The sequence below is a fragment of the Macaca thibetana genome, chromosome 12 (assembly GCF_024542745.1).
Source record: "Macaca thibetana thibetana isolate TM-01 chromosome 12, ASM2454274v1, whole genome shotgun sequence".
Lineage (NCBI taxonomy): Eukaryota > Metazoa > Chordata > Mammalia > Primates > Cercopithecidae > Macaca > Macaca thibetana.
The window spans coordinates 77,043,939-77,054,659 of NC_065589.1; the positions used below are offsets into that span (position 1 = coordinate 77,043,939).

At 40.0% G+C, this 10,721-nt stretch overlaps 1 protein-coding gene across 4 annotated transcripts in view; it reads left to right on the top strand.

The window, feature by feature from the left end:
* TTC21B (tetratricopeptide repeat domain 21B) overlaps positions 1–10,366 on the top strand; it is a 97,162-nt gene extending 86,796 nt beyond the window's left edge. The window contains exons 29-30 of one of the 4 annotated variants that reach the window (XR_007718447.1): positions 4,810–4,935; positions 10,212–10,366. The gene's annotated coding sequence lies outside the window, so the exon portion shown is untranslated. The other 3 variants (XR_007718446.1, XR_007718449.1, XR_007718448.1) reach the window with 3 other exon arrangements.
* The last annotated feature ends 355 nt before the right edge of the window (positions 10,367–10,721 follow it).

Genomic DNA, 10,721 nt, shown 5'->3' on the forward strand with positions numbered 1-10,721 from the left:
GGGGCAAGCGCAGGACATTGAGAAATCGCAAGTGCAAAGTTAAAATGATTGAATACATACCATGTGAAGAATCAAGGTGAGGAAATGGGACAAACGACGTGTCTAGATCCTGATGTCACTTACTTGTGTTAAACACATAAATCTACTGCCTCTTATAAAATGTATGTGCTGGGTGGTTGTTTTTGTAGATTTTTAAAAATGCCTAATGTGCACTATTAAAGTTTCAATAAAAATGATTTTGTTTCTACAAAAAGGAAACACTTTTTTAATTTTTTATTTGGAAAAAAATTAAACTTACAGAAAATTGCATGAATAAGATTGCAAAGACCATATATACTAAGGTAAACATTACAATATTGCTAATATTTTAGACCATCTGCTTTATCATTTGTGCTATGTGAGTATACGAATTTTATATATACATTTACAGTCACACAGATGTATACACACATATATACATATGATTTTTTTTCTGAAGATTCTGAAAGTAAGTCGCAAGCATCATACACATCCCTGTACCCCTAAGTACTTCAGTGATATGTCCTAAGAATATGGATACACTCCTATATAATCAAACTGTGGTTATCAACTTCAGTAAATTTAACACGGATACCATACTTTAATCTATATCATTTACCACCAATTGATCCAATAAAGTCCTTTTCTTCCTCCAGTCAAAGATCCACTCTGGAATCAGATATTGTATTTACTTGTCATGTCTCTTTATTGTTGCTTAATCTGGAGCATATCCACAGCCTTTCTGTCTTCTACAATATAGACTTTTTTTTAAGAAAATGTCCCTCACCCTCTTTTTTTGTAGTAGAATGTTTTTCATTTAGGGTTCGTCTGATATTTCATCATGATTCAATTTGAGCTAAACATCCCTGGCCATAATGCTATGTAAATAATGTGTCCTCAGGGTATCACATATGGATACACACATACTTATCTGCCCTCACTTGTGAATTAATTTTGATTACTCCTTCAAATGTCTCCACTACATAGTTTTTTTTTTTCTTGCAACTAATAAGCAATCTGTGAGGAGACACTTGTAAATCAAATATCCTGCTCCTCTTCAAAACTTTCCACTAGATTGATCATGAGTCTTACCTAGTCCCATCTTTACTGTGATGGTAATAAAGGCTCCACATGTACCCAGCAGTCAGTACTCAGGGTTTTACTGTAAGCAGTAAGGAGCCCCACCTTTGCTTATTTATTATTGTTTTTGCTTTTAATTTTTATCCATTATTTAATATAGAAGGACAGTAGGGGACTCTGGAGCTTAAACAAACTATCACATAGTGAGGACTTAGAGTTGAGCTTTTTTTTTTCCCTCCTGGAGAAAATAATTTTATTGTATATTATTCTATTCTATTCTACTCCTATTCTATTCTATTCTATTCTATTCTATTCTATATTATTTGTTTAATATGGAAGGAGAATAGGGGACTATGGAGCTTAAACAAACTAGCACATGGCAAGGATTCAGATTTGAGCTTTTTGTTGTTGTTAAAAATATTTAACATCATACAGTCTTGTGAAATTCTATTTTTTCAATATTTCATCATCCATTAATGTCTTTAATTATTTTGGTGTTTAAATTGTTTCAGATTTGTCCAGCAGGAGCCTCTTCAGGCTTATTCCTGTGTCCTTGTGACATGCTCTCATTGTTCATTTTTCTTTTTTTGAGCAATTTCTTACTTTCTGTCCTAACAAGGTATCTCAGGCCCAACTTCTGATTTGCCTGCCTCAATCTTGGAATCAGCCGTTTCTCTGAGGAGCCCTGGTTCCTTTTATTGAGAATGGTGTTAGAGATGAAGATCCGAGTGCTAAGTCTGTTCACTGCTGATAGGGTGTAATTGCTTCTAGATCCTTTCAGCAGATGGAAAACATATGCGTGCATACATACATATGCATATACAGAAATATACTCGTAGACACACAGGTGTTTGCATGAATACTGTGCATACACACAGTCTCACACACACTGACCTCTAGTTCTTATTTGTATAACCCTTTTCCAGAGTGTGATCCTGGATCCTAACAACCTCAACCTATTTGTCCATTTCTTCAGCCTTATAATCTACCTAAAATGGTTTCAGAATTGCTTCACCCAAACACTTATAACAAAAGCAAGTCTACAAAATCTACAAAAACGAGTTCAGAGTTTGTTTTCAGTCTCCCACCTCCCACAATGCCACCAACTTTGGTCGATTTTTAATTTATTGTTGATAAATTTAACAATCTCTCTTAAAATGTTACCAGAACCATTTCCCAATAGTATGATGTATTCTAAAAATCAAACTAGGCCAGGCACAATGGCTCACACCTGTAATCCCACAATGCCACCAACTTTGGTCGATTTTTAATTTATTGTTGATAAATTTAACAATCTCTCTTAAAATGTTACCAGAACCATTTCCCAATAGTATGATGTATTCTAAAAATCAAACTAGGCCAGGCACAATGGCTCACACCTGTAATCCCAGCATTTTGGGAGGCCGAGGCAGGTGGATCACCTGAGGTCAGGAGTTTGAGACCAGACTGGCCAACATGGCAAAACTCATCTCTACTAAAAATACAAAAATTAGCTGGGCATCGTGGTGGGTGCCTATAATCCCAGCTACTCAGGAGGCTGAGGCAGGAGAATCATTGCTTGAAACCAGGAGGTGGAGGTTGCAGTGAGCCGAGATTGTGCCACTGCACCCCAGCCTGGTCAAAAAAAAAAAAAAAACTAAATTAGTTATTGCTGATAGAGTGTGTGCTCTGTCTCATGGACCAGCTTTGCAATTTCCTTCCAAATATTCGTCTACTTGCAAAATAAATGCCATCCCTTCCCACGCCAACCATATTGATGATGTAGTGGCAGGAAGGAGAGTAGGGGGCTCTGGAGCTTAAACAAACCATCACATGGTAAGGATTGAGAATTGAGCTTTTTGTTAAAAATATGTTGTAGATCTACATTATTATAAACTGATTTTTCTGTTTGACCTTAAATATTTTCAGCACTTTTACTGTGATAGGTTAACTGTCAGCCATAAACATTTCTAAAGAAATAGGAAAATTTTCTTCCTATATTATTCAAAATACAAGTTTCTGATTTATAGCAACTAATACTATTTTTTCCCCTCAACCTGCCATTTCCAACTGCTTCCTCTTCTTATTGAGTGAATCCTGGTCTCTGCTTGAAAAAGTTAGATTTATATCCTCTATTCTTTATTTTTGTATTTACATTTTGTATCTATTTTCTTGAGTCCTACAGCCTCACAAAATCGTTTTGAATAGCAGAGCTGCAGAGCTGATGGGGAGGTCAGCTATGTTAATTCCACAGTGCCCCAGTCTTCGGTGTGAGGTTGCCTAGCAACCCATCTCTCAGGCTTCCTTTGTGGATGAGAGAAGAGAAAGCGATTCTTCTATACACTCTCAAGCCGAGATGATTTTTATAAAGTGAAAAACCTTTCGCAAAGGGTCTAACACAACCCCTGCTTCCCTCCTCTGCCCACTTTGTACACTTCACATATGATGAGAGAAATATTACATCCTTTTATGCTTTAGATCTGATACAGATATAAAGCAGAGCTAGACACTGTATGGTCAAACAGTGGAAGTGACCTGTATCTTCATGTTAAATTGAGACACATTAATTAAACCACTCGTCTTCCCTTTTCCCTTCTATGAAAGCATAGTTACCCCTCAAGTTCTAAAAGCCAGTTACATTAAATGAAACCGCAACTGCCTGCTGAGCATCAGTTACCATAGCGACGAGAGCCAGGAGTGGTGTTTTTCTCCTTAGGCACAGGATGACTGAAATGTGTTCAACCAGGGCATTCAAGCAGCCTGCTGACTAGAAATCAGGCATCTGGGAAGAGCCTGCTCAGTTGCTTTTTCCTCCACACTCATTTGAAAAAATAACTAACCCCTCTGCTATTCCCTTAAAGCTGTTACCTTTTTAGAACCAAACTTCAGTGGGTGGTAGAAGTGCCCTACCTTAGGCATATAGGAGAAAGGGGAGCAATGATGCATGCCAGTGAAACCCACACGAACAGCTGAGAGAGCTGGCGAACAGTGCAGAGAAGATGCACTGCCCTTTCAGATGTCTCTGAGAATACAGAGTACCACATGTATTTTCCAGATTGTGAAAATACTTAGGTACATTTTTTGAAACATTTATAATCCTATCACATTATTTTCCAGGCAGATGATGTTATTCAGAAGAATATTGTGGTTCCAATGGATAATGCTTTATGGAGGGTTATTGTAAGTTAAAACAAGTATAAGGAAAAATGCTTTGTGCTATTCTCATTTGCCTCTAATTTTGGCTGAGAATAGAGAGGAGGTTGACCTCCTCTGCCACTTAACAGTGTGACTTGGGGCAAGTTCCATAAGCTATCTAGGTCTCACTTTTCTAATTTTTACAAAGAAACTAAAAAGAGTATTGTTGCCAGTGTGAAGTGAGAAAATATACATAAAGTACCTGACTGAAACACTGATGACTGTTATAATCAGTTTTGCTTAACTGACCACTCAGTACTGATTGAACACCTGGGTACATGCCCATGCTTGATGTGAGAAGAGTACTGAGGTCCCAGCCAGAAAGAGGGCAGCCAAGTTTGGGGACTGCAGCTGCAGGTTGTCTACCTTTCTGATGCTTCAGAAAGGTTTGGTATGTCATCCTCACCAATGTTCTATCCATAGTGACAATGACATGATACTCCTTGTGGGTCTACCTCCATGGCCAGTTCGTAGGGAAAACTCTTACTGCTGTTTCATAACTAAATTTTGCTTTTCTACCTGAACTGTCATTACCAGGTGGCACCCTCAGTCATCACAATCATTAGACTGGATATCTGTCTCCGTGGAGAATATGTGAATACCTCCGAATATACTTCCTGAAGGAGCTGCCAAACTATTTCCAGCAATGGCAAAACATAGAACGTAAGTGAATTCCCAAAGTGCCTTCCCTGGGCATTCTTTTCTAGCAACAGTATACCTTCTGGTGACTTTCTAACAAAGCAATTACATAATTCCTGGAAAGCATATACTTTTAAAATTTTAGATCATTGAATCTAAACCTTTTATTTTAGAGATTAAAAGGGAGTTCAGCACATTGATTAAATTGCCCAATTCATTTTTATATATGCATATATATATATATATATATACACCCCAAAATAATACCATATAAATGTATACATTTACCTACACACACATTCATGTATAAATATACACATATGTAAATAGAAGGAATCAGTTATACAAATACATAATTTTTTTTCAAATTGTCTAAAAGTATACTCCAAGTTCCCCCAAACTAGAGACCATTATTATCATTGATTGCTCTATAATTTGCAAGTCGCAGAAACCAGCTTAGGTTGGCCTGAGTTCTATGTAAGTCTTCAAGTTGGCACTGGAGCTGAAAGGTGGGAAGCAACTGGAATCAGGGACTGGAATGTGGGCAGGACTCTATGCCTTTCCTCTGATACTTTCTGCATGTTGGTGTTCACTCACCTATCCATCTGTTTAGGAATCCAAGCCATTTGACAGATACTCACTGAAGACCTATTCTATGCCAAGCACTGTGCCAGGCAGAGGGAAAGCCCTCATATCGGGCAGAGCTGGTCTTCTCCAGTAGATCTTGTGAGACTTATTGGCTCTTATTCTCTCTTGCCACTGCCATGTAAGTAGTAGCTTTTGCCTTCCACTATGATTATGAGGCCTCCCCAACCATGTGGAACTATGAATTTATTAAACCTCTTGTATTAGTCTATTTTCATGCTTATAAAAGACATATACCTGAGACTGGATAATTTACAGAAAAAATAAGTTTAATGGGACTTACAGTTCCACATGCCTGGGAAGGCCTCACAATCATGGTGAAAGCCAAGGAGAAGCAAGTCAACTCTTACGTGGATGGCAGTAGGCAAAAAGAGAGAGCTTGTGCAGGTAATTCCTCCTTATAATACCGTCAGATATTATGAGACCTATTTGCTATCACAAGAACAACACAGATATTATGAGACTTATTCTCTATCACAAGAACAGCACCTGCCCCCTTGATTCAATTACCTCCTACTGAGTTCCTCCTATAACATGGGAATTCAAGATGAGATTTGGGTGGGAACACAGCCAAACCATATTACCTCTTTTTCTTCCCAGTCTCAGGTATGTCTTTATCAGCAGCAGGAATACAGCCTAATATAGTAAATTGGAACCAATAGAGTGGGACGCTGCCGAAAAGATACGTAAAAACATGGAAACAACTTTGGAACTGAGTAACAGGCAGAGGTTGGAACAGTTTAGAGGGCTCAAAAGAAGCCAGATCAATGTGGGAAAGTTTGGAACTCCCTAGAGACTTGTTGAATGGCTTTGCCCAAAATGCTGATAGCAATATGGACAATAAAGTCCAGGCTGAGGTGGTCTCAAATGGAGATGAGGAACTTGTTGGGAACTGGAACAAAGGTGACTCTTGTTATATTCTAGCAAAGTGGCTGGCAATAATTTGCCCTTGCCCTAGAGATTTGTGGAACTTTGAACTTGAGAGAGATGATTTAGGGTATCTGGTGGAAGAAATTTCTAAGCAGCAAAGCATTCAAGAGGTGACTTGGGTGCTGTTAAAGGCATTCAGTTTTATAAAGAAAGCAGAGTATAAAAGTTCAGAAATTTGGAGCCTGACAATGTGATAGAAAAGAAAATCCCATTTTCTGAGGAGAAATTTAAGCTGGCTGCAGAAATTTACATAAGTAACGAGGAGCTGAATGTGAATCATCACCAAGACAATGGGGAAAATGTCTCTAGTGCATGTCAGAAGTCTTCAAGGTAGCCCTTCCCATCACAGGCCTGGAGGCCTAGGAGGGAAAAATGGTTTCACTGGCGGGGCCCAGTGTCCCTCTGCTGTGTGCAGTCTAAGGACTTAGTGCTCTGTATCCCAGCCGCTTCAGCCGTGACTGGAAGGGGCCAAGGTAGAGCTCAGGCTCTTGATTCAGAGGATGCAAGCCCCAAGCCTTGGCAGCTTTCATGTGGTGTTGAGCCTGTGAGTGCACAGAGTCAAGAACTGGGATTTGGGAACCTCCACCATGAAAATTGAGGATGTATGGAAATGCCTGGATGTCTAGGAACAAGCTTTGCTTCAGGGGCAGACCTCATGGAGAACCTCTGCTGGGGTAGTATGGAAGGCAAATGTGGGGTGGAAGCCCCCACACAGAGTTCCCATTAGGGTGCTGTCTAGTGGAGCTGTGAGAAAAGGGTCTCCATCCTCCAGACCCCAGAATGGAAGATCTACTGACAGCTTGCACCGTGCACCTGGAAAACTCACAGACACTCCGTCGCCAGCCCATGAAAGCAGCCACACTGGCAGAGCTGCCCAAGACCATGGGAACCCACTTCTTGCATCAGCATAACCGGGATGTGAGATAAGGAGTCAAAGCAGATCATTTTGGAACTTTACAATTTAACTGGCCTGCTGGATTTTGGACTTGCATGGGGCATGTAGCCCCTTCGTTTTGCCCAATTTCTCCTATTTGGAATTGCTATATTTACCCAATGCCTGTACCTCCATTGTATCTAGGAAGTAACTAACTTGCTCTTGGTTTTATAGGCTCATAGGCAGAAGGAACTTGCTTTGTCTCTGATGAGACTTTGGACTATAGACATTTAAAAGAGTTAGTGCTGAAATGAGTTAAGACTTTGGGAGACTGTTGGGAAGGCATGATTGTTTTTGACATGTAAGGACATGAGATTTGGGGGGGGCAAGGGAGAGATTGATATGATTTGGCTGTGTCTCCACTTACATATCATCTTGAATTCCCACTGTTCTGGAAGGGACCTCATGGGAGATAATTGAATCATGGGGGCAGGTGTTTCCCATGATGTTCTCATGATAGTGAATACATCTCACAAGATCTGATGGTTTTATAAGGGGGAGTTTCTCTGTGCAAGCTCTGTTTGCCTGCTGCCATCCATGTAAGACATTACTTGCTCCTCCTTGGCTTCCACCATGATTGTGAGGCCTCCCCAGCCATGTGAAACTGTGAGTCCATTAAACCTCTTTTTCTTTATAACTTAGCTAATCTTGGGTATCTTTATTAGCAGCATGAAAATGGACTAATACACTAGTTCTCACAGACGTTTCACTACTCCCATGTTGTAAGTTTGGCCACGTGCAGAGAATGATGTGTAGTTTCTTAGTCCCTAACCCCACCACCACTCTGGCAAGGAGGAAGGCCAGGAGGTGACACAGGTTACCCAGGCCCACATCTATGGATCAGAAGGTTGCTGGGCAGACACCCTGGAGGCTCCACTGCAGTGTGTTATCCGATCCTTTTGCACTTCTCCCTCCACAGTATTTAGTCCATTTCTTTAAATTCACTCAAGTGCTAGCTTAAACACCTACATTTAAAAACCCACAACTTTTAGTTAAACAATGTAGAAAATTACTGAACTTTCATTGATAAAGAAATTTGCAACATGGTAAGTTATTTGTTCAAAATCATAATTCTCCCATCTGTTTTATTTCTCCAAATGTCCAAGAAACCCAAACCAGGACAGTACCAAGGGCTGCACCACCGTAATGGTACCACCACAGGGTACTACCACAACTAAACTAGGAGTTTAGTTGGATCTATGCTGCTGAGAGTATCAGTGAGTTGCCCAGGCTTGCACTTTTCCAAAACACAGAAGCAGCAGCCATAAAGAGCTGGGCTCATCAAAATTGAGTATAAGCAATTCTCAAAGACCATGTTGATATATAACAAGACCTTTGACCTTTATATTCTTTCTTTATGTTCTAGGTGGCCCTTATATTGACACGTTTTAAAATTATTCTCTAAAAGGAGCCATTAGCCATTGTCCAAGCTCATGTAAAAGATGAAGAGATGCTGGGAAGATATCAAATCAGTTTGGGTCCAGTTAGCTCCAAGGATTCTTTGTTAGGCCACGCTACTAAGTCTCTCAGACTTTAATCCCGTTTTTGGGGGGCTCACATATATCCTGGGGCCTTGTGAGGTAAGAATAAGTCAGTCAGGAACCAAACAAAATTCAAAGAAATGGATAGGCATCACGATATGGTTTGGTTCTGTGTCCCCACCCAAATCTCATCTCAAATTGTAATCCCCACATATGGAGAGAGGGACCTGTTGGGAGGTGATTGAATCATGGGGATGGTTTCCCCCAGGCTGTTCTTGTGATAGTGAGGGAGTTCTCACAATATCTGGTTGTTTGACAAGTGTCTGGCATTTCCCCTGCTTGCTTGCTCTCTCTCCTGCCGCTTTGTGAAGGAGGTAGCTTGCTTCTCCTTTGCCTTCCACCATGATTGTACATTTTGAAAGCCCCCGGCCATGCAGAACTTTCAGTGAATTAAACCTCTTTTCACTGTATCTTTATAGCAACATTATAACAGACTAATATTAATACATAACGCTTCTTTAGGGAAGTCAGCAAACAAGATGCTAACTGATGGAGTGAAATCCCCAGGAGATGCAGAAGGCAAGTGCAGCTAACTGAGGCCTCAGAGGCAGGAGATGCCCATCGGGATGAGAGCTATGGCTTTCTCCAGCGATGACTCTGCTTCTATGAGGTCACTAGTAGTAGAACCATGTATTGCTGGCATACACTTGGGGTAAAAATATCATTGGCAAAGTTGCTTAAGATCCAATCCACTTAACTGTGACTACCTCCCCCTTCCCTATTTCCTACATCTTCCTGTTCATATACACATAGTACTTTCCTCTTCCTTTTTCTAGTTCATCCTCCTGGGAGAACCGCTTTCTTGCTTAGAGTGAAACCCTATTCTCTTGTTTATGTTCAACATATTTTGTTGATGCTCCAAATTCTCTTGTTCTGGCTTCTAGCCAAGGCATTTTGTCCTCCTTTTTACAACTAATGTAAAAAAAAGAAAAATCCTTGAACTTCAACCCTTTTTATAATAAACCTTAGTGATCCATCAGACTCAAATGTCTAATCAACAAAAAGAATTTGAAAACATTAACTGTTGCTCAAATACAAGAAGAACTTAAACTCCAGACTCTTCTAGCACAGCAAGGAAAGAGAAACAACAATACAGCTGGTTCCATATTAAAATAATAGGAAAGTTTATCTCCTTCCATAATTCAAAAAATACTACTGAAGAATCAGAAAAGTAAAAATTCTGCTTGTATAAAGAGTTCCTGGATTGTGCTGCTTCTTATATCAATCATTTCTCTCCTGCTTTCCTGTAGATGGCCCCGCCTCTCCTGGACTTCCATCTGTCATCAGGAGAACATGACCATCTGTAGTCAGTACAGATCATCAATCCTTCCACATATACAAGTTCATTTTAAATTTTTAAAAATATAATACAACTGAGAAGTCTTCATTAAATTGCTCTGGTAGTCCTGTTTTCTGTTAGGGATCCATTACATCTCAGAGTCACATGGGTGATCCCAGATTGCAGGATTGAAACACGGCTTTAGGGGTCTGTTACTTTCCTATTGCTGCTATTAAAAATCACCACAAACTGTGTGGCTTCAAACATCACAAATTTATTTTCTTACACTTCTGGAGGTCAGATGTCCAAAATGGGTCTTAGAACTAAGACAAGGGGCAACAGAGCTCCTTCCTTATGCAAGCTCTAGGGAAGGCTCTGTTCCTTGACTTTTCCGGCTTCTAAGGCCAGCTGCATTCTTTGTCTCATGATCACATCACTGTGACCTCTACTTCTGTCATCATGTTTCCTTCTCTAACTTTCC